This window comes from Bos mutus, chromosome 7, assembly GCF_027580195.1.
Source record: "Bos mutus isolate GX-2022 chromosome 7, NWIPB_WYAK_1.1, whole genome shotgun sequence".
Lineage (NCBI taxonomy): Eukaryota > Metazoa > Chordata > Mammalia > Artiodactyla > Bovidae > Bos > Bos mutus.
Window position 1 is genome coordinate 43560600 of NC_091623.1, and position 24119 is coordinate 43584718.

General features: G+C 42.9%; 1 protein-coding gene and 1 long non-coding RNA gene across 2 annotated transcripts in view; one reads left to right on the top strand and one right to left on the bottom strand.

Moving 5' to 3' along the window:
* Nucleotides 1-14502, bottom strand: part of BRD4 (bromodomain containing 4) — an 87405-nt gene extending 72903 nt beyond the window's left edge. Inside the window, 1 exon segment of the mRNA XM_070373230.1 lies at nucleotides 14100-14502. The gene's annotated coding sequence lies outside the window, so the exon portion shown is untranslated.
* Nucleotides 13679-24119, top strand: LOC138988484 (uncharacterized). Its single transcript, XR_011464721.1, has 3 exons — nucleotides 13679-13930; nucleotides 14500-19611; nucleotides 19964-24119. It is a non-coding gene; the product is annotated as an uncharacterized lncRNA (long non-coding RNA).

A 24119-nucleotide genomic window follows, 5' to 3' on the forward strand; every position in this document is an offset into this window, starting at 1 on the left:
ACAATTTTTGCCTAATCACCAAAGAAACATGTAGTCTTGCATTACCCTGATGGAAGATTATGCATTTTCTGTTGACTAACTCCAGATGCTTTTCATCAAGTGCTGCCTTCAGCTAGTCTAACTGGGGGCAGTACTGGTTAGAAATAATTGTTTCATTTTCCAGAAGGAGATTGTAATAAAATGACTTCCTTCCAATCCTACCATAGACACATCACCTTCTTTGGATGAAGACTGGCCTTTGGTGTGGTTGGTAGTGGTTCATTTCGTTTGCTCCACAATCTTTCATTTCATATTACTGTACAGTATCCACTTTTCATCGTCTATCACAATTTGTTTTAAAAAACAGAACATTTTTGTTACATTTCAGTAGAGAAATCGTAGGCGGAAATACTGTCAGGAAGGTTTTTTTCTGCTTCAGTTATGTGGAACCCAAACATCAAAGTGATCAACATAACCAAGGTGGTACAAAAGATTTTCAATGCTTGATTTGGATATTGTGAGTATATCAGCTATCTCCCAAGTGGTGTAACACTGATTGTTATTCTCCACTAATGTTTCAATTTGACTGCCAGCAACTTCAACTGGTCTACCCAACTATGGTACACGGTGCAGTGAGAAATTTCCATCACAAAGCTTCGAAAAACACTTCTGACACATTCAATCAGTCACAGCACCTTCTCCATACACTGCACAAATCTTTTTGCTTTTCAGTTGCATTTTTGCCTTTCTTGAAACAATAAAGAATATGCTGAAAATGTTGCTTTTTATTTCATCTTCTTTTTTAAGACGACTACACAAAAATTCACCAATTTCGTTAAGTTTTTTTTTAAATGCATGCTGATATGACCGCCATCACCATACAATCTAACAAAGTTGTTTCGGATGACATTAAAGACAGCTAACCACTACCACAGCTATCTTATGGAAAAAAAAACAAATGAACCTTTTGGCCAACCCAATACTTTCCAACTAGCTTACTAGTCAAGTTTTGCAGGGAATTTGTTTAACATCTACCATTTTCTCTTGACTGCATATTTTTTTCACATATACTCGAACCAAACCTTTAATGAGATCATTTGTCATTTTACAAATTGAAAGAAAAGTTTTAAAAGTAAAATGAAACATCTATTTCTTCAAGGCACACTTCTTAAATGAATTACCACCGTTCTAACACTGGGTTGCTGCTCACCACTGAAGATAGAAAGATCTCTGAAACACCTGTCTCACTCCCCCAAGCCCCAATCACGTTTTAAATGTACTAGGCATACAAACATGGGAGACACTTTTACTCATCACTGAATCCTCACTGCACACAAAGAATACTGAACACAGTATCTGATTACGTAAAAGTCCCATGCGCACACGATGAAGGAATCATCCAAGTCGACAAGTTTGCTTCCGGCAGGAAATTCCTTGTAAATAAGAGTCCCTAAGTGGGAAATAAGTGCCCAAGAGCTGGAATTCAATTTCACCCTACAAAAAGCAGAGCTTAGAGACTGTGCAGCTCACAGTAATCATAAGAGATCATCCAGCTCACACCAATTTAACAAGCCCGGGTGGAGTGCCTGGGCAAAAGATGACACTCCAGCTTACTACTCCCCCAAAATTCTTCTTCTGTACTCATAATACTTCCACTGGAGTATCAAGGGGAAAATGGAGATGAAACCAAATCAAAGCACTGGTGGAAACCTTTTCAGGGTGCAGCTTAATTCCACTTGTTTGAATTTCCTCATAAGACTCTTCAGGAGAGTGGCACAGAATTCTGGATGAAAAGATCTATCCAGTGAAAGCAATGACTCTCCTCTGCTAATTCTCTGCCATGCGGACTACCTCCAAAGGACAGGTGTTTGCTTGCAGCACTATCCAGGTCTCCTCCAAGCCTCAGCTATCCTCACTGACAGACCAGCCTAAACATCAGTTCTTTTCCAATGTTCACAGCTGGATGGACTCTTCCTTCCAGGAGTGCCTGGCCTGCACCTCTCAGAGAGTACTTCCAAGATCTACCTTATGCTATTAGGTACCATTCCAACCATCTGCATGCATTACATTCCTTCCTCCCTAGTCATGAACACTTGGGGTCTAGAGCCAGGCCTTGACACTTAACAGCAACCCTGTCCAAGTGACTGAGCTCTCCAGACATCAAATTTCTTATCCTTAAGACAGAAATGATACCAGTACCTATCTTCAGAGGACTTTAGGAATACAGAAGGTCTTAGAAATTCAACAAACAGTACACCTGGCACACAGTAATCACTCAAATATTCACTAAAATGGAGTGATCATAAATGGATGCACAAGCTCCATCTGTGCAGGGGAATACAGTGGAGAAAGGGAAGTGATTCACACTGCAGTTCCATACATGAAGGCTGACTCAGACAGCAAGCAGAGTGACTTCTGTGCAAATCTACCACTTCAGAATAGGCCAGCAGTAAGAAACAGACTGCAACCATGAAATTAAAAGACGCTTGATCCTTGGAAGGAAAGCTATGATCAACCTAGACAGCATTTTAAAAAGCAGAGACATTACTTTGCCAACAAAGGTCCGTCTAGTCAAAGCTATGCTATGGTTTTTCCAGTAGTCATTTTCCCAGTATGGATGTGAGAGTTGGACTATGATGAAAGCTGAGTACCGAAGAACTGATGCTTTTGAACTGTAGTGTTGGAAAAGACTCTTGAGAGTCGCTTGGACCGCAAGAAGATCCAACCACTGTATCCTAAAGGAAACTAGTCCTGAATATTCATTGGAAGGACTGATGATGAAGTTGAAACTCCAATACTTTGGCCACCTGATGCGAAGAATGGACTCGCTAGAAAAGACTCTGATGCTGGAAAAGATTGAAGGCAGGAGGAGAAGGGGCCAACAGAGGATGAGATGGTTGGATGGCATCACTGACTCGATGGACATGAGTTTGAGTACGATCTGGGAGTTGGTGATGGACAAGGAAGCCTGGCATGCTGCCGTCCATGGGGTCGCAAAGAGTCAGACACGACTGAACTGAAGAAACAAAAAAAAGGCAACCCACTCCAGTATTTTTGCCTGGAAAACCCCACGGACAGAGGAGCCTGGTGGGCTACAGTCTATTGGGTCGCAAGAGTTGGACACGACTTGGTAACTAAACAACAAGAAACAAAAAAAGACCTATTCAGAAAAGGTATTTCTACCCTTTGAAGGGAAATCTGTTCATAGGCAACTACTTGCTAGAAATCCTTTTCACAAAGAGTCAATGATCAAAGACAAGCAACTGTCTCAAGGTGAACAATTGGGGGGCGGGGGTGTTTAAAGAGGCACAGGCCAAAGGAGGAACCCAGCTCTCCCAAGTGTAAGGGAAGGGTACTCAGATGGGCTCCCAGAGCAAACAGGCCCACAGGCGTCCTGAGAAATGACACTGAGGACAGGCAAGCTAAGATGCAGGCTATCAGCTCCAATGTGAAGAACTCAAAACTGCACTCCTGGGATTACAAATATATGCGAGCTATTATCTTGAAACAGACGAACATGAAGGTGGACGAACATGAAGGTGGTGTTATTTCCAGACAACTCATCTGTGAGCTCAATAGTTTCCTGGAATCAAAAGGAAAATGAAGACACAAATATGCAAACTTCACTACTTAGCCATTTTTTTTAATATATATAACTGAAAGCATTTCAAAGCTAAATAACTTTAAATGAAGATTATGAATGAAAACAACCTACACATGGATGATACTACCTCTTATAAAACTCCTTCATATAAGTTATGTTTATTTCTTTTAATTACAGAATAAAAAGAGCAACCTGTTTAAGCAACAAAGCCATGTGTGTACAATACATAAGACTGTAACTCAACTGGGCAGAGCAAAGGAATGCATTATAGCCAAAGACCAGCAGAAAATGAACGGGGGAAATATCCATTAGCACATATAAATTTAATTCAAACTTTAGAGATTAGGGGAGAGCAAAGAGGTTTTGATATTGTTAAAAATAGGACAACAGGCCCAAAATGAGCCCCATGTCAACAAACCACAGGTTAATTCATTTCAGCTCTCCCAGAAATGGAATCTTAAAACCAGTCAATCAGGAATCACCTGGTCAGCACTAGTGAGGTAATCTGCCTGACAGACCCCTGCCATCCCTAAAAAGAAAGTGACCTTGCCACAAGCAATCTGTTTTTTGACAGCTTAGTTTCCCCCACCGCACTCTGTCTTTCCTCTGTACAGCTCCGTGTATCTGCTAGATAGAATGCTGTTCCATTCACAAATCACTGAAGAAAGTCACTAAGATCTTAAAATTTACTCCACTGAATTTTTAAAACAACATGCACTATTCCTAGAAGTAATACAAGTTATTTTCCATCCTTTGACAACTCTGCCCCAATTACAAAGCATGAATTATTCAAGTTAATAACACTGAATTTCCCCTTCCTTGTACCAGACAAAGGATTTGGAAGAGAGAAGAATGGTATCATGCACACCACCTGTGCAGCATGCTTCAATCCCTAAGCACAAACATATCACGCTGAAGAATGGTTATTTTCTCATCCCACAAGTTCTCCCTCAGTCTGAAGGTTCAAATGCAAGCATGGAAAAAAGGTCTCACAGCTAAGAGCAAGCACTAAGACACATAAGGGACCACAGCCACGAGTCTTTCTAAGTCTATCCATATGCAGCACGACCAAATGATCAGGCTAGCTAGCAGGCCACTGGATTACCTTCTGCAGCAAAGCCTCCAAGCCAACACCAAATCCTGGAAAACAGTTTTATGAACAGCAGAAGTTGCTTCAGCGAAGAGCCCTAGAACAAAAACCTTCCTTCATCTGCAGCCACTGCAATAGGCCCAGTCTGGCATTTTGAGACATTCCTCATACCCAACAAAGAGAGCAAGTTGAAAAAGAGGGGTGTAGAAGGCTCCTGGGCAGATCTGCACCAAAGCTGACACAGGTTGACAGCTCTGAGAAAGTCTCTGGAGGATTTTCCACAAGGATAAACCAAAATGGGTGCTCCACATTGTTTCCTAGGGTCATAAAAATTGCAAATGTTTGGAAAAGCAGGATACACGCAAAAACAAAAGTCTTCAAAATCATCAAGGGTCATTTAATAACATAATAATTTCTCATTCTCAAAGTAAACTCCAGGGAATTCATTTTAGTACATGCTTCTTGGATGGGCTCTAGGGTTCTAAGAAATGCCTCTACCCCTAACTATTCAATGTTCACACATACGCATTTTTCTGGAGAAAGGATCCACAGCTTTGTCACCTTTTCAAAGGGACCTCCAACCTCCCCTTAAGTTAAGAACTGATGCTCTAATGAGAAGCAGAGCTGATCTATCTTTGGCCACTGGATCCTCAATTATTTTGAGTTCCTTAAAGAACTGAATAAATCCAACAGAAAGAACTGTAGGAAGATGATTACTCTAGCAATGTTTAACACTTGTTTTTGATTATGGAAATCTGAGTAAGCTTTCTGTAATACTAGAGGAATGCCAAGCAGCAGACTTTACAAGAATTTAAGTATAGAAACAGCTTAACAAATGGCAAAATTACAAATGTAGTTTTTGTGTGGACAAAGATGATCCAGTCTACTGAAATATTCTCCATTACAATTTCATTCATGAATGCATATGCTGATGTTTACCTACCTGGTCTATTAACCCAGTCTTCCCCTGCACTTCCTTCCATGTTATAAGCCTATCTCACCCCTGTGCTTTCTGAGGGCTGTTTACTGATCAAATTAGGCTCTATCACCAGCGGCTGGAGTCTTCTTGCCCACCCAAGAGACTACTGAGACTTGGCTTGACTCCTCCCTGAGTCCCCATAGCAAATTCCTCTGTACCTGAACCTGGTATAAATCATGTCTTTCATTTAATTCTGGACCAAGGATTTGGAATACCCACATCCTTAACTATCTTCACTTTATCCTTTTTCTTGAGTAACTCGTTATAAGCTAATTGCAGCTAATTCTGGTTTTTTATTACCAAGTATGGAAAATTAACTTCCCTTCAGCCATCCAAAATTTATTGCTTCAAGATAAGGGATACACTCTACTTCAAACATAAAATGTAGACTGTTCAAGAAAAATATCCCATCTAGCATGGCTCACAATGAGGAGCAAGATGCTGCTGGGGTCACCACTGGAGGTAAGCAAGTGGAGGGCAGAGATGAATCAATGTGTTATGTTCGAGTGAGGTGGCTTGGCATTCCCACTCTGAACATGGTCAGGGATAAGCAATGATCCAAGCCAGTGTCTTCTGTCATCAGAGCACTACTGGGGAAGAATCATTCTTGACCTTGAAGTCAGGATATTAGAGATAAAAAACAGCTCTGATATCCCTATTTGAGTCCCTGATTTCAGCTGTGCCTGAGGTCCACTCTAGACCTACTACATCAACCAGCAAATTCCATTTTGTTTCAACAAATCCCCTTTTGTTTCATGTTTGTTATTGATACCATAAGTAAGTAACCAATATAGCCATTTCCTTTAGAACTAACATCTTTCTTGATTAAAAAGTTGGGAGGACACTATCTCAAGAGCAAAAATAACTTGCCCCCCCCCAACACATACACAAAATACTCTTTACATACTTACTGTTTTGCTTGTTGCAATCTGCTGACAGCCTTCCCCACATGCTTCCTCCTCAACTTCCCCATCCCACTCTACCCTCCAAAGAGCTTCTAGCAGGCACAGCACAAGGAAGAAAAGAAACTAAAGATCAATGCAGTTCACATGCTACTAGAAAGCATATCCAGGATAATCACCTTGGGCAAATGATAAAGAAATAGATTGTAAAATAACCACCAAAAAAAGAAAGAAAAAAAAATTCAAGGTACCCACAGTTAACAATGAGTGGTATCTAAAACAAGGCTATTTCATACTAGTCTGAAAAGATTCACAATAGGAAACAGATTTCGCCGTGTACACAATACACAGAATCACAGTAAATGTTTTATGAAATACCCTTGAATGTGTAACACCCTTTGACATTTCCTTTTTCTCCCCCTTAAACAATGATTGCAACCTACTAAATTCACTTCATAATCCAGAGTTTGAAAAACAAGACCCGAAACAAGAATTACTTTCTCTTAAAACCTAGACTGTGGTCAAAGTTCACTGGAGCCCAAATCTATTACCTCATTTTACATATGAGGTATTGTTTTTACATTGTGAGCTATGGTTTTTCCAGTGGTCATGTATGGATGTGAGAGTTGGACAATAAAGAAAGCTGAGCACCAAAGAATTGATGCTTTTGAACTGTGGTGTTGGAGAAAACTCGAGTGTCCCTTGGACTGCAAGGAGATCCAACCAGTCCATCCTAAAGGAAATGAGTCCTGAATATTCATTGGAAGGACTGATGCTGAAGTTGAAACTCAATACTTTGGCCACCTGATGCAAAGAACTGATTCATCTGAAAAGACCGTCTTGCCAGGAAAGACTGAAGATGAGAGAAGGGGACGACAGAGGATGAGATGGCTGGATGGCATCACTGACTCAATGGACATGGGTTTGAGTGAGCTCCGGGAGTTGGTGATGGACAGGGAGGCCTGGCGTGCTGCAGTCCATGGGGTCGCAAAGAGGTGGACACAACTGAGCTGAACTGAACATATGAGAAACTGAGGCCTGGAAGGATATGCAACTTGTCCAAGGGAGGCACACAGCAGATCCAGAGTCCAGGCCAGCTCCTTCCTTCTCTCCCTCTTGTGCGCGGAAGCGCCGGCACATGCTCGCACAACGTGCACTGGCAGGTTCACACTCCATGCAGTCCTCTGGTTTCAACCTTCAGAATTTGCTCACCTGAAATGTATGTCTCCTCAAACATAGTGGGAAATGTTTTAAGTGTAAAATCCCCCAATTTATCTTACTCTCTCTCTTTTACACAAAATAATCTCAAAGGCCAACTCGCCTGTAGGCATGTATGTGTTACTGCCTGGGGTATGACAACTGGGGATGTTAGCCACACACAAAGACACAGAAACTACTAATTCCTGTTTCTAGAAATTGCATAATACCAAACCCAACACCTCTTCCTGGCAGTGCTTCCACAATGTGCCAGTGTCTCTTGGCATGACAGCAACTAGAAACAAATAGTTTCAGCCTTAAGCGCACACCAAGACAAGAGAAGTGACCACAGGCACAGTGAGGCCTGCTCAGCTATTCTTGAACCCCTTCGGCAAAGCAAAAGCAGCACTCTCCCCCACCCCAAACAAATATAGTACAAGTCAGAGACCCCCTTCCCTTCCCCATCTTAATACAACCCAGATGCCAGGCACCCCCATCTTTTGTCTACCCAGTCAATGCTTAAACATACACACCCCATTTTACCAGTAAGGAAACTGAGGTGTAGGGAGATTATGTAACTTGCCTGAGGCTGAGGTCAAGGTCAGAAGGAGGTGGGGCTGATCCCCCGACATGGCTCCTCAGTTCTCCCTTTTCAGTACGCAGCTCCACCCAAGCCCAACTCTGCTAGCCATAGCCCAAAGTCCTGAAACTTCCTACATTGAGAACAGGCCAACACTTGTCAAGGAACAGATCACAGAATAACCTATACCTAGGATGACCTTTAAAAAGCCTTTATTTGTAAGTATGTCACAGATCAAAAAGAAGAAATGCATATTCACTTAGGTGCTCTGAATTTTCAGTTAAATGCTCATATCTGATCAATATCTGAAAAAAACAGACTCTTCAATTGGGTTTCACAGACATACACAAAACACATTCCACATGGAACTGGATCCTGACAGCCCCTAGTAAAAGTGACTGGCATTGACTGGTTTTCTTCTGGTCAATAGACCCAGAGTCCATCAGCAGGGATTTAACCTCCCAGCCAGGAACTCCACTTTCCTGGCCCACCATACAACTGCCTGCCTCCTTTCCAAGGAGTCCCTGACTTGTGATACAAACCTTCCTGGAGACCAGAATCCTTTCACCAAGTCCAAATGTCAACATACTTTAGAGTCAAAATAGGCAGGGAAGATATAGAAAGATGCTGTGCTTGTGCTTTGGAAAAACTTCCTCGACCAGCAACTTTGGACGACTGTTGCCATTGTTCACATAACCAGGTTTTAAGGAAATGGTTAAGTTTCATCTTAGGACTGAGAATACACTGGACCACCTTCCCCAGCTGGATCATTTCTCCAAAACTATGCAGCCAACAATAGCCCAAGGTGGGCACCCCCAGAGCTTGCTGAATTTCCATTAATCCCATTACCCTCCACTTTTAATCTCATTATCAGCTAAAGACAAATTCTCACTTAAAAAACCCAATCCACACTTTAAATCACCTCCCCCACTGAGCTCTACTCAAGAGTTCACTCGAAGGCAGACACAGCACAAAGGGGGATCTGAAAGGCACCTCGCTGATCTTGGTGTCACCTGATGACACAGTGTCCAGGCATGTCAGCTGGCACATCTTCCGAACCCTCAGCTGCTCCACTTTCTAATACCTGGCTGCCTCTCCCCACTTCTGTTCTTCACCCTGGGTAATGACAGCAAATAACCTTGAGAGAGCACCACCTCACTTTACCCTTAACTGAAAGATGGACAAGTGAAGTTTGGGGAAGGTTGAGTGACAGGCTGAAGGTCACACAGCAGGCAAGAGGGCCAGGATTCAAACTGGGGTCTAACAGTGCCACCCTGGCAGTATCAGTCCTTGGAGAAGGTCAGCAAAAATGAGACAGGACTGGATGCCAAGAGGCTGTTCAAGCCTTTCCCAGAGCATTCATATTACACTGGACTTCTATCACGGAGTCAGGAATTCTGAGACCTGATTTCAGGAAGCAAAGTCCAACTCTGGGCAGGAGAGAAGAAAGGTCAAAGGGCAAGATCTCGGAGACACTTCTGCTTCTCAGAACGCTTCACAGAACACAAAGACCACACTTGGGTTTTACCTAATTGCTATTTGTTGGGGATTGGGGGACTGTTAAAAGCCTCATCCTTAAAAATAAGACACTGTAAAGTTTGACTGGATAAAAGGAGAGTCATAGAACTTTTCCAGAAAACTAAATTGTACCAAGTTTCCAAAAACACACCCCCTCTGGTCTGGTAATTTCATTTCTAGATATGAAAAAAGGGGAAAACTTGAAAATCATGACCAGAAACAGCAGAATTATGGTATGTTCACATAACAGAATTTTAGACACCGACTTAAAATAGAGCATTTTGGAAATGTTCACAGTGCAATATTTTTTGAAAAGTTAAGCACAAAATACCCTTACAATCTCTTTTGCAGATGATGTGGACCAACCAGTGCTATTACAGGACAGATGGACAGATGGCTGCTTTGCCCTAACTTTGAGACTGAACTCACTCTTCATCTATTTCTTTAGAATGGAACACATCCCATGATTTACACTGGGAGACGTGCATGCAGTTTAATCAAGTTTAATCAGTTGTAGCCTGTTTGGACTGGGGGAAAAAAACAACCCTAAGTGTTTTTAAACACTTTACAGCAACGGCACAAGTCTGGAGTGCATCTTCCTGACTGTTCTCTATGCCTCATCAGCACTTCGCGCTGTTCTCTAACAATTACAATTAAGAAATCAAATGGGGATCAAACCATACAGACTGTACCACAGGTCAACACGCTGACATCCTTGTACTTCCATTCCCCATTCTTTTAGATGGCTACACCACATTCTATTAAGGTTTTTCTTTTTTAACCCCTCCATGAAAGTACTAGAAAAATCACTGCAATAAAGTCATTGAGCACGGTTAAGTACCATGACCTAGCAATTCCACTCCTAGCTATCCACCCAACAGAAATTAATACAAAATGTCCACACAAAAATTTGTACGTGAATGTTTGGAGCAGCACCATTCACCATAGTTCAAAAAAGTGGAAACCCAAATACCCATCAACTGAAGAACAGAGAAATAAAATGTGACATATGCATATAAGGAAATAGTATTCACTCATAAAAGAAATGAAGTACTGATTCCTGCTGCACCATGTAAAACCTTGAAAACATTACACCAAGTAACAGAAGCCAGACACAAAAGGTTGTATATATTGTACAATTTCTGGAATATCCAGAATAGGCAAATTTATAGACACACAGAGTACATTAGTAGTTGCCATGGATTGAAGGGATGGAGAGTGCCTGCTAATGAATAGGGATCTCTTTTTGGAGGGATGAAAATGTTCTAAAATTGGTTGTGGTGGTGGCTGCACCATTCTGAATATACTAAAAAACCACTGAATTGTACACTGTAAATTGGTGAACTATCATTTGTGAATTATATCTCAATAAAGCTATTACAAAATGACTAAAAACAAAACAGTAAGATTTTACAATAGTATAATGCTCAAAATATACATAATTTATACTCAATAAATGTTTGGGGGTAGATACATTAAAATTATATAAGCCATAAAAAAATCATCGTACAAATATCTTTTTGTCTTCCTTTATACATAGTAGAAGCTCAAAAAATCATTGATGAAATAGATTGGTCAATCACATGAAATCAGGGCTCAATGTTTTTTTTAAATTTTTTTACTGACAAAATGAGATTCACATTAAGAAATGCTACCCATACTTAACATTACCCACTTCATCTCCCTCTTAAAATACTTTTCCCAGGTCAGGACTGAACCACAACCCAAACCCACTCACCACATTTCAAAGTGCAAAGCGGGAAATGTACCGTAGACAGGGCACAGAGGCAACTGCATGCCATGCTGCTTTGACTATTAATAAGTTTACCATAATTAGAGACCTTAACGTTACCTTAGTTAAAATTCACATTCCCTGAAAGTCACTACTAATTATGCCCACTGTTAATATTTTATTGATTTAAGAAAAATTATTTGCATGTTATTATGGGCATACCAAATTCTTCTTCAATTATCTCTCCAGTTTATTCACTCAAGGAATATTACAGCTGCTCTTCAAAGGTGCTGAGGATACACTAAAGAATAAAAATAGGCAAAGACTGGCAAACAAAACCCTGCCCTCATAGAACTCACATTCCAGTTTTGTTTTTAAAGTATGATTTAAAGAAATTTTATTTATTTTTAACAAACTCATGTCTTATGAAATAAATGTCAGCATCAGCAAAGAATCCCAATTCTCACCTTGCAAATGTTCAGTCTTTTCTAAACACTAAAAATCACGAAGATTTATTAAACATCAGCAGCAGTTTTCAATAACAAGCCCTTTTTCCCCCGTTTTACAGATGTGCCTGGAACATAAAGACAAACGTGTCTAACTTACAATTTTATTCAAAATCAGAATCTGAAACGTTGATATAGACAACGTCTATTGATACAGACGACAGTGGGCTCTCAGAGCAGATTTAACAGCCCAAGGTTTTCAAATCATTGATACCAAATGGTTTTTACTGAAAATTTAAATAAAAAGACTCCAATCTCCCTCTAAAATTCATAATCTCAAGTCATTCAATAACCTGAATTGTGTAACACGAAAATATTGCATCCCCTCCACCTCCAAAAGCAAAAGTGCAATTTAGTTCAAAGATCACAACAACTGGCTCAAAAGGGTAACTTTTGGAAACAAAGTCTAAATTCCATTAAACAATTCAATAATTTAGTGGAAATTTTACAAAGTGGCCAATGATTCTCTTGCACTTCTTAAGTAATATTTTTTCTCATCACCCTCTCAACCAGGAAGAGTAGCCTTAAAGACACCTCAAACAGCCAACCCATCCTTAAAATGCAGTCACTTTTGCGTTCTAACTTTTCATCTGTTGGCAAAATTTCTTATCTTCAGCAATTTGGTTGGGGCTGAATTCTAGCAAGATGCACACATGTGGGTTCACGTCCTCAGATAAGACAAACTAAAACCACCTTAAGAGACTCACTCCACAGCTTGAGCCCTTAAATACTGTTTCCTACTAAGGTTAAGTGGGTATGGCAGGTAACAGGGAGCAATGCATTTGTTTCAGATCACACTTTTCTCGATTTGGTTGAGGGAAATCATCGGAGAAGTTTATCTTTCCCAGGTTGAAGACCGGGGGGAGAACAGGTCAGTTACCTAAAACCTTGGTGGAAAGATAAACCCCATCCAAATTCAACAGAAAGTAATGTTTTATCATATTACTGGCAAGGTCATAAAACAGACTGTGCCATCCAAAAACTTCTTGAAACTGGTAACATACTCATAAATCCTATTGGGAATTCCTTTCTTTACAACCTCCAAGAACTAAATCCCAAGAACCAACAATTTAAGGAACCTGACAGCCCCATTCATAGAAATCTCCCAAACATTAGTACAGCACCTAAGAGCCACTGGCTTAGAGGTACTCTGATGGTCTTTGTAAACAACGGGCAGGGAAAACCCTCTTGAAGGTAAGCAAAGGCACTTTAATTCTCATGAGGCGCAGACTCCAAGAGGTTACCTCTTGCATCCAGCACACACATAAAAAGTAACCCAAGGGCCAAGACCATACATAGGACCAGGTTGCACAAAACGTTAAATGAGTAAACAAAAATAACACTTCAAAATACAGTGCGTGATCCTGAGTAAAAGAGAGGTCAGCCACACAGTAAAAGCACATGACTCATCCACAGGCCTAAACACAAGTATCTGTACAGTCCACTACACCAGAGTGGGATTTCCCATCCTCATCCAAGCCTGGGCCTTACGGGTATCTCAGTCGGGAGAAGTTGTGCTATTTCCGTTTTGGAGGGGAGGGTCATTTTATTTCGCTGAATCACAACTCCCCCATATCCCCACCCCAAACCACCACCACGCACAATACTGCAAATAGACGAGACGGTGGCAAGGACGCCAGCGAGCACCGACCGAACAAAACAAAGCACCCAGTGAGGGGCTGCCGGGCCGGGAGTGGGTGGGTAAAGGGGGCCAGGCTCGCCCCTCGGAGCACGGCTCCCGCCCCCAACGGCCTCTCTCCGGGTAGGTGTACGGCGGCAGCCTCCTCCCTCCACCTGGGGACCAGCTCCGTTCTCCGCAGAGCTCCGAGGGACAGTCCGGAAGGTGAGGAAATGAGGGCGGGGGCGCGCTGCCCCGGCCTGAGCCAGAGGACCAAAGCTCCAGAGGGAGGGCGCGTCGGGCCGCCCCACGTGAACACCGGGGCCGAGGCCGCCCCGGGGACCGCGGCCGGAAACAGCGGCGCTCGTGACCACCACGCCGGGCCCGGACTTACCCGGGCCTGGCGCACCGCGGACTCCGCGGCGGCCGCTTCCTCCTCCCTCCTCCTCCTCCTCCTCCTCACTTGACAAAATGGCGGCGACAGGAAGTGCCGGGCGCCTCGGCCCGCCCCCTGCCCGCCCCCGGCCACCCGCCCCGCCGCTGCGCCCGCGCCCCCCGCCCGCGCCCCTGCCCGGCCGCCCAGCCAGAGCCGGGGCGCGCTGGCGCCAACGGCGGGGCGCTCGTGAGCCGCCCTGCCGCCCCGACGCCAACGGCGCAAGCGGCCCTAGCCCGGCGCGAGCGGCGCGGGGACGCGGGAGGCCCGCAGGCCGGAGCCCGCGTCGCCCCGGCCTCCCCGCCCCCGCGCCGCGCCGATGGCGTAGCTCCTGGCGCACCAGCCCCATTACGCAATGCAGGTTACGCGGACCGCGCCGCGGGCCCCAGAAGGCTGCCCCACGCCGTCTGCTGCCCCGAAGGGCACCGGTCCTCACCTGAGACGCTAGGCCGCACGCCGCCCCCGCCGGCCGCCCGCCGCCGCCCCCTCCTCTTCGGGCTGCCTGCGCGGCGCCGGGGCCCGCCCGCCGCTCCGCCGCGCTCACAGGCCCAGCTCGGCCGCGGGCACTGCCGGCAGCCGCCGCCGCCGCCGCAGCCCCCGCTTCGGCTCCTCGGCTGCGGGAGAGCAGAACAAACAGCCGTGCCGCCGCTACCGCCGCCGCCGCCAGCGCACTGACGTCACCGCGCACGCTGCGGGCGCGGTCACGCGCTGCCGCCGCCCGGCGTGCGCGCCCCAAACCGTGACCAGCGGGAGCGAGCTTAAGCGAGCTGGTGGCTGGGCGGTGAGTGGGGAAAGCAGGTGCTCGCGGCCCGCGGAGAGATGAGATTTCCACCCCCCCCAACCCTCCCACACCCCACACCAGACAAAGGGTGAGTGCTGACGAGAGATTTTGCGCACCTGAGGTAGGGGACCGCTTCCTCGGAGGGAAGGAGCCCCGCAGAACGAGGGAGGAGTAATCTCAGACCGGGAGAGAGGACCTCGCAGACCGAGAGGGGAGATACTTCAGACCTAGAGGGGACCGCCCCCCCCAGACCTTGAGGGGACCCCGAAGACCGAAAAGGATACACCTCAGACTGAGAGGGGACCTCACAGACCGAGAGTTGGGATCCTGAAGACGAAGAGGAAACACTTGAGAGCGAGCGAGGAGACATGCAGGCTGAGAAAGGGGATCCCTTGGACTGAGGGAGGGAATAGTCGGAGGGAAGGCTGAAAGTTGAGCCTGAGGGAAAACATCTGAAAACAGAGGGAGACGTCCAAAAATTTAAAAAGGGATTGATGACAGGCCCTCAAAGAGAGGGAAGACAGTGAGGATAGGCTCCACAGACTGATGGCAGAGGCCGGGAGAGACACCTGCCTGAGGGAGGCCGCGCTGCAGGGGAGGTTGAAGGGTGTTGGAGGAGGCTGGAGTAGGATGGGGCTTGAACGTTAAGGGAGAGAGCTGCGATGGGGGCGCTGGGGTGAGGGAAGGCAGGTGGGAGAGGAGGCTCTTAGCAAGGCTGGGTGGCATCTTTCTTGGCTGGCTCGCCAGCCACTGGGATCTAAGGACTGGAAGGTATCAGACTCTATGCCTAGGGCGCTCTCCCTGCAGTTGGCCCCCAGCTGACCTTCTCATCCTTAAAATCCAAACCACAAGCCAGCTCCCTAAAACAAAGAGATTAGGTTTAGGTTGCTTACAATTTAATGTGGTAATCCTGTTAAAATTTTCATATGGAGAGCCATAACCTCTTTTCCCCTTTTGCCCTTATTATCACTCTTTTAGCATTTTAAGTCCCATCCTTTAAAAATAGCAAACTCAGTTCTTCAAAAAAGTCTAGGTAATTTAAAAAAATTCCTGATGTCCCCTTCTTTCAGAACATATTGATACACTAGGATAGCAGTCAAATAGTTTTGACTCTCTTATGGGGTTTGCTCCCCTGAGAAACCTGTATGCAGGTCAAGAAGCAACAGTTAGAACTAGACATGGAACAACAGACTGGTTCCAAATTGGGAAATGAGTACGTCAAGGCTGTATGTTGTCACCCTGCTTATTTAACTTATGTGCAGAGTACATCATAGGAAATGCTGGGCTGGATGAAGCACAAGCTGGAATCAAGATTACGGACAGAAATATCAATAACCTCAGATACACAGGTGATACCACCCTTATGGCATAAAGTGAAGAGGAACTGAAGAGCCTCTTGATGAAAGTGAAAGAGGAGAGTGAAAAAGCTGGCTTAAAACTCAACATTCAAAAAACTAAAATCATGGCATCCGGTCCCATTACTTCATGGAAAATGGATGGGGAATCAATGGAAACAGTGACAGACTTTATTTTCTCAGGCTCTAAAATCACTGCAGATGGTGACTGTAGCCATGAAATTAAAAGATGCTTGCTCCTTGGAAGAAAAGCTATGACCAACCTGAAAGTGAAAGTGAAGTCGCTCAGTCGTGTCTGACTCTTTACAACCCCATGGACTGTAGCCTACCAGGCTCTTCTGTCCATGGGATTTTCCAGGCAAGAATACTGGAGTGGGTTGCCATTTCCTTCTCCAGGAGATCTTCCTAACCCAGGGATTGAACCCAGATCTCCCGCATTGTAGGCAGACACTTTACCATCAGAGCCACCAGGGAAGTCCAACCTAGATAGCATATTAAAAAGCAGAGACATTACTTTGCCAACAAAGGTCCATCTAGTCAAGGCTATGGTTTTTCCAGTAGTCATCTATGGATGTGAGAGTTGGACTATAAAGAAAGCTGAGCACCGAAGAATTGATGCTTTTGAACTATGGTGTTGGAGAAGACTCTTGAGAGTCCCTTGGACTGCAAGAAGCTCCAACCAGTCCATCCTAAAGGAAATCAGTCCTGAATATTCATTGCAAGGACAGATGCTGAAGCTGAGTCTCCAATACTTTGGCCACCTGATGCAAAGAACTGACTCATTGGAAAAGACTCTGATTCTGGGAAAGATTGAAGGCAGGAGAAGGGGACGACAGAGGATGAGATATGGTTGAATGGTATCATTGACTCGATGGACATGAGTCTGAACAAGCTCCGGGAGCTGGTGATGGACAGGGAAGCCTGGCATGCTGCAGTCAGTCCACGGGGTCACAAAGAATTGGACACGACTGAGAACTGACCTGACTGATGGGGTTTGCTCACTCTTCACTAAGGTCAATTATAAATTAATGATAGGTCCTGGGCAAAGTAAAGACTTAACTTTTGCCCTTTATTTTAACAAAGTATGAAGTAACAAACTATTAAGTACCAGCAACAAAGGAGGTAATTATAACAGGTTCATTAATAAGGTTTATTCTAGTACTGTATTACAGAATATTGAAATTTGTGAATATCTCTGGCTCCTAATGTCACATATCTGACAATTTGCAGAAGCTGATGAGAAATGGAAAAAGAATAGGAAAGTACACAGGGATAAATGAATATGGAGTAACAACCTTTTTTAAGAAAAAAAAAGACAAAACAGAGTATATCCATTTAAAGCTCATCTTCCCCATAGTAGCCTAGTTGCATTATCTACTTAATTTATTGTTGTTGCTGTAAACATGTTTTGGGAAGCATTTGGAACTGCCAGTTTGCAAGTCACATAACAAAGTCTTTTGTTACACTTCATTTTAGACAAAACCATAATATCTAGCTTGATTTACTGGGCCTTACTACAGGGCTTTTGGCTATGACTGGAAGTCAAATCCAACCTGAAGAGAATTTACAAGCTGTGAAGGCAGTCCCAAAAGCTTTGTCCAAAAATCTTGTAGGAGAGCAATGTCTCACCCAAGATCACATGTTTACATGTTAGAACTCAGATCTCATGACTCCACAAAGGCTGCATTCTCTAACCCAGGAATTAACTCTTTGTTGTTGTGTTTTTTGTTTTTGTTTTTTTTGCTCACCTAATGTGCTTTGTGGGACCCCTAACGGATCAAACCTGTGCCCCTCCTAACCCCCAATGAAAGGACAGAGTCCCAACCACTGGACTGCCAGGGTACTCCCAATAAATGTTTTCTATAAAGAGCCAGGTAGTAAATATTTAGCGTTTGTGGGCCATGCAATCTCTGTAACATAACCAGTCTGTAGCTCTGCCATTGTACTACAAAAGCAGCCATAATTAATATGTGTTCCAATAAAACTTTATGGATACTAAAATGAGAATTTCACGTAAATTTCAAAAGTCACAAAATGTTGTTCTTTTTTTTTTTTCCCCTAACCATTGAAAAAATATGAAAACCATTCTTTGCTGGAAGGCCTTGGAAAAACAGACAGCGGTCCAGATTTGTCCCATACATTTGCTGATCTCTGCTCTTGAACCTCAAGTTTAGAGAAATGGAAATTTCTTTACCATTATACAGAAGCTATTCTGCTTACAGTTTGTTTGTTTAATTAATAGTTTTGGGAAAGCAGTTTTAGATTTAACATTGAGTAGAAAGCACAGAGTTCCCTTACACCTTTCACTTTCCCCATCTTGCAGAATGTGGTACACTGGTTAGGGTCAATGGGCCAATAGTGACACATTATTAACTAAAGTTCACAGTTTGCATTAGAGTTCACTTTTTGTGTTGTGCGTCTTATGGGTATTAACAAACATATAACAACACACTCGTCAACCATTATGCTTGCCAATTTTTTAACTCAAAAGCTAGCTAAGAACAAAAATAAGTTTCAGAATAAAGCACTATAATTCTGTCAGCCACAAATAGGTACAGGGTGGCTCTAAGGGTCATTTTGGTTTCTGCTACTTTGTTCATGTTTATTTGCGGTTGCTTAGTTTCAAATTATTTACAAATATCATTCACTATAACACTTAAAATAATGAGAGTGCTGGAAGACCTAGTGTGAAGAACCATACAATTGCAATTTTGAAAAGGAACTGATTTTTTTTTCTTTAAGTTTCAAAGTGGAAAGAAAATGCAAGTATTACACATGGGATAAAAGTATTCAAGAGGAAGGAGTCTGGAAGTCAAAGGAATGATAGTAGGAGCTCTTATATACTGCTCATTGCTTGGTTCAATCATTTTAGAATACATTTGGCCTTGTTTGGTGAAGTTGAAGCTCTGTACACTCCATGGCCCACTAATTCCAATCCGTGGAAACTCTCAGTGACGTACTTAAGAAAGTTCAGCATAGTCCTTAGAGCCCACACTGAAAACAACCTAAATGTCTGCCTGGTAGAATGTAGTATAATGAAAACGAACAAATCACAGCCACACACAATAGCACAGATGAAACTCACAATAGCACAGAGGAAAACCAAAGAAGCAAGGCATATGTGATGATTCCATTTCTATGCTGATTTCTAAAACAGATAAAAATATGTGGAGATTTTTAGGGAAATTATACAATTTCCTGTCACCTGAGAAGCTCTGAACCTGAGATCCAGCATCACAAAATCCTGTGGAGATAGGAGGACTGCTGCTTCTTTCCTTGATTTGGATGTGTTCTGGGCAAGAACCAGTGGAGTGTGGGAACTATAAAAAACAAGCAGGTAATTACCACTGGTTACTTGACAGGGTGATCAGGAAGGGATGAAGAGAATGGGGTTGGTAACCGATTTCTGAGGTATAGCAGTATTCTATTTCTTTTCCTTTAAAACTTTTTAGATCGAAAACCTCGCATGGTGCTATTGATTCACTTGTGTGTGTGTGTGGTAAAAAAACATTACATCTACCCTTTTAAATTGTTACATGTATAGTACATTAAGTATAAGCACAGTGTTGTACAGGGGTCTTTTTCATCTTGCATGGCTGGAAAGTATTTTGCTTCTTGATTATGCGTTTACTTTGTAATTATTTGGTCAATGTTTTATGCATATTTGTATCATATATTCATTTTTTAAGGAAAGAAAAGAATAAATTATATAAACAAAGAAAACTGTGCCTAAGTGAAGAGAACTGAACAGAAAAAGGTAATGATGAAGTTGACATGGACAAACTTCTGAATGTATGGCCAGGAAGTAAAATTTTTATCATGAGCTACTGGTGGTCACAGGGATTCAAGCTGTTCTGGAATCATCATGGCATCAAAATGAAAGACAAGTCAAGTAAAATTGCCCCAACTGCTCAAAAATTCTCTTCAGCATTTGCTGAGCAGAAAAGGTATCTTGACAGATCTTCACTATAATTTCAGCCAGCCTATTTTGGTGAAGGATACCTGACCATTTATTTCAGCAAGGACTTCATGGATAAGCCCATGTTGGAATGCTCTAACTGGAGTAAGTACATATCAGGACTGAAAGCTTACATCTTTTTTGCTTCTTTCATCTTCAAGACAAATGCGCTGATGAAGCAGGTTCTTGCATCTGGGGACTTCTCCAGCATTCCAATGGTTAAGACTCTGTGCTCCCAATGCAGGGGGCACAGGTTCGATTCTTGGCCAGAAAACTAACATCCCCCATGCTGAGCAGTGCAGCCAAAAAAAAAAAAAAAAGCATTTGTATCTAGATTTATACTAGTATTGTCTGGTAGCCAGCTTTCAAAAATGGCCCCCAAAGATTACCCCTATCTAAACTCCTCCCCTTGAGTGTGGTCTGTTGACTTGTTGATGACAAAAAAATTATGGCAAAAGCAATAGGGTATCTGTTTCATGATTAGGTTACAAAAGACTGACTTTCCAGCTGGACTCTTTTTTGCCTTTTCGGCTTCAACTTTTTTGATGAAGCAAGCTGCCATGTAGGAGAGGCCCATGTGGCAAGGGACTGAGGGTAGCATCTGGTCAATGCCAGCACTGGACTAAAGCCGTCAGTCCAACAACTGCAAGGAACTTAGTTCTGCCAGCAAACACATCAATACCCTTGAAAGTAGATCCATAGTCAAACCTTCAGAAGAAACCACAGCCTAGGCCAACACTTTGATTACAATCCTGTAATTCCAACCAGAGGACCCAACTAAGTGACATCTGACTTCCAGAAATTATAAAATGCTAAGTGTGCTTTAATTTTTTAACAGTAAATTTTGGAGTAGTTTGTTATGCAGCAGTAGATAACTAATAACACATCCTGGGACCAAATACCCTTTCCCCTAGGGAAGACATGTTTCAGCCTTCGTGGGGTTGATGAACAGTGTGGCAAGCAAATTCTTCCTTCTCCCAAAATATCCCCTTTAGTTGCCCTGGTTTTGCATTGTTAAACTAGACAAAGTGTATTTCAGTCACTGGGGGATATTGCTGTGGTCTTAGTTCTTTTGAGACAAACAGTATAATCTTTAAGTTCTCTTCCAACGGGAATGAGTTAGGAACTTAGGTCTCTAAGGAGGCTAGAGTTTTCCTTCTGGGGACTATTGTAGTAAACAGTTCACACATTCTGTTACCCTGAAGTTAGTCAGTCATTGACCCTTGGGGCTTATCTCTACAGAGGAATTTTTCCTAAGATAATTTCAAGGCAGCAAATAAGGGAAATCTATGATATATTTGTGAGCTGTCTGTCTTCACTCCTCTTTAGAGAAATGCTCCCAAATCTTTGTAGGCATCTAAGAGGCTAAAATATCCAAGCATTTCCCATGGGGCAAGTTGAGGCTCTGTCCTGAGTTTGTATCTGTGGGCAGGTTACTGAACAAAGAGTTGATGCATGCATCCACAATGCCTTGGCCCTGCAGGCGTTCAGCAGTCAATGTGTTGACCTTACTCATAAAGAAGCTGCTGTATACTTTACGTTCTTTATTTAAAGAATCCAGCTTAAATGGATTGGCTGGAATTAGGAGTATTTGCAGGAACCTAGACACACGGTCGTCCACATAAACTTAATGCAATTCACAGTAAGGAGAAATTACTAAAGATATAAGTAACTTTATAAAAAATAATGTATTGCAAATTCTCTGGTGGACCAGTGGTTAGGACTCTGCTGTCACTGCTGAGGTTCCATCCATGCCCGGGTTTGGTTCATGGTTGGGGAACTAAAATCCCACAAGCTGTGCAGTGCAGCTAAAAGACAGAGAAAACAATTCCATTTACAGTTGCACCAAAAGAATACTTAGGAATAAATTTGACAAAGTAAGTGCAGAAGTTATGCATTGGAAACTACAGAATACTGCTTAAAGAAGTTAAAGAAGAACTAAATAGTGGAAAGACATCCATGATCATGAGTTGGAAAACTTAATCTTTTACAGATGACAGTAATCTCCAAATTGGTCTACAGATTCAGTGTAATTGCTGCCAGAGTATCATTGACTTATGTGTAGAAAATAAGATAACCCTAAAGTTAACACCTTCTTCCAACAACACAAGAGAAGACTCTACACGTGGACATCACCGAAATCAGATTGATTATATTCTTTGCAGCCAAAGATGGAGAATCTCTATACAGTCAACAAAAACAAGACCAGGAGCTGACTGTGGCTCAGATCATGAACTCCTTATTACCAAATTCAGACTGAAATTGAAGAAAGTAGGGAAAACCACTAGACCATTCAGGTATGACCTAAATCAAATACCTTATGATTATACCGTGGAAGTGAGAAATAGATTTAAGGGACTAGATCTGATAGATAGAGTGCCTGATGAACTATGGACGGAGGTTTGTGACATGGTACAGGAGACAGGGATCAAGACCATCCCCATGGAAAAGAAATGCAAAAAAGCAAAATGGCTATCTGGGGAGGCCTTACAAATAGCTGTGAAAAGAAGAGAAGCGAAAAGCAAAGGAGAAAAGGAAAGATACAAGCATCTGAATGCAGAGTTCCAAAGAATAGCAAGGAGAGATAAGAAAGCCTTCCTCAGTGATCAATGCAAAGAAATAGAGGAAAACAACAGAATGGGAAACACTAGAGATCTCTTCAAGAAAATTAGAGACACCAATGGAACATTTCATGCAAAGATGGGCTGGATAAAGGACAGAAATGCTATGGACCTAACAGAAGCAGAAGATATTAAGAAGAGGTGGCAAGAATACACAGAAGAACTGTACAAAAAAGATCTTCACGATCCAGATAATCACGATGGTGTGATCACTCACCTAGAGCCAGACATCCTGGAATGTGAAGTCAAGTGGGCCTTAGAAAGCATCACTACAAACAAAGCTGGTGGAGGTGATGGCATTCCAGTTGAGCTATTTCAAATCCTGAAAGATGATGCTGTGAAAGTGCTGCACTCAATATGCCAGCAAATCTGGAAAACTCAGCAGTGGCCACAGGACTGGAAAAGGTCAGTTTTCATTACAATCCCAAAGAAAGGCAATGCCAAAGAATGCTCAAACTACCACACAATTGCACTCATCTCACACGCTAGTAAAGTAATGCTCAAAATTCTCCAAGCCAGGCTTCAGCAATACGTGAACCGTGAACTTCCTGATGTTCAAGCTGGTTTTAGAAAAGGCAGAGGAACCAGAGATCAAATTGTCAACATCTGCTGGATCATGGAAAAAGCAAGAGAGTTCCAGAAAAACATCTATTTCTGCTTTATTGACTATGCCAAAGCCTTTGACTGTGTGGATCACAATAAACTGTGGAAAATTCTGAAAGAGATGGGAATACCAAACCACCTGACCTGCCTCTTGAGAAATCTGTATGCAGGTCAGGAAGCAACAGTTAGAACTGGACATGGAACAACAGACTGGTTCCAAATAGGAAAAGGAGTACGTCAAGGCTGTAGATTGTCACCCTGCTTATTTAACTTATATGCAGAGTACATCATGAGAAACGCTGGGCTGGAAGAAGCACCAGCTGGAATCAAGATTGCCGGGAGAAATATCAATAACCTGAGATATGCAGATGACACCACCATTATGGCAGAAAGTGAAGAGGAACTAAAAAGCCTCTTGATGAAAGTGAAAAAGGAAAGTGAAAAAGTTGGCTTGAAGCTCCACATTCAGAAAACGAAGATCATGGCATCCGGTCCCATCACTTCATGGGAAATAGATGGGGAAAGAGTGGAAACAGTGTCAGACTATTTTTCTGGGCTCCAAAATTACTGCAGATGGTGACTGCAGCCATGAAATTAAAAGACGCTTACTCCTTGGAAAGAAAGTTATGTCCAACCTAGATAGCATATTGAAAAGCAGAGACA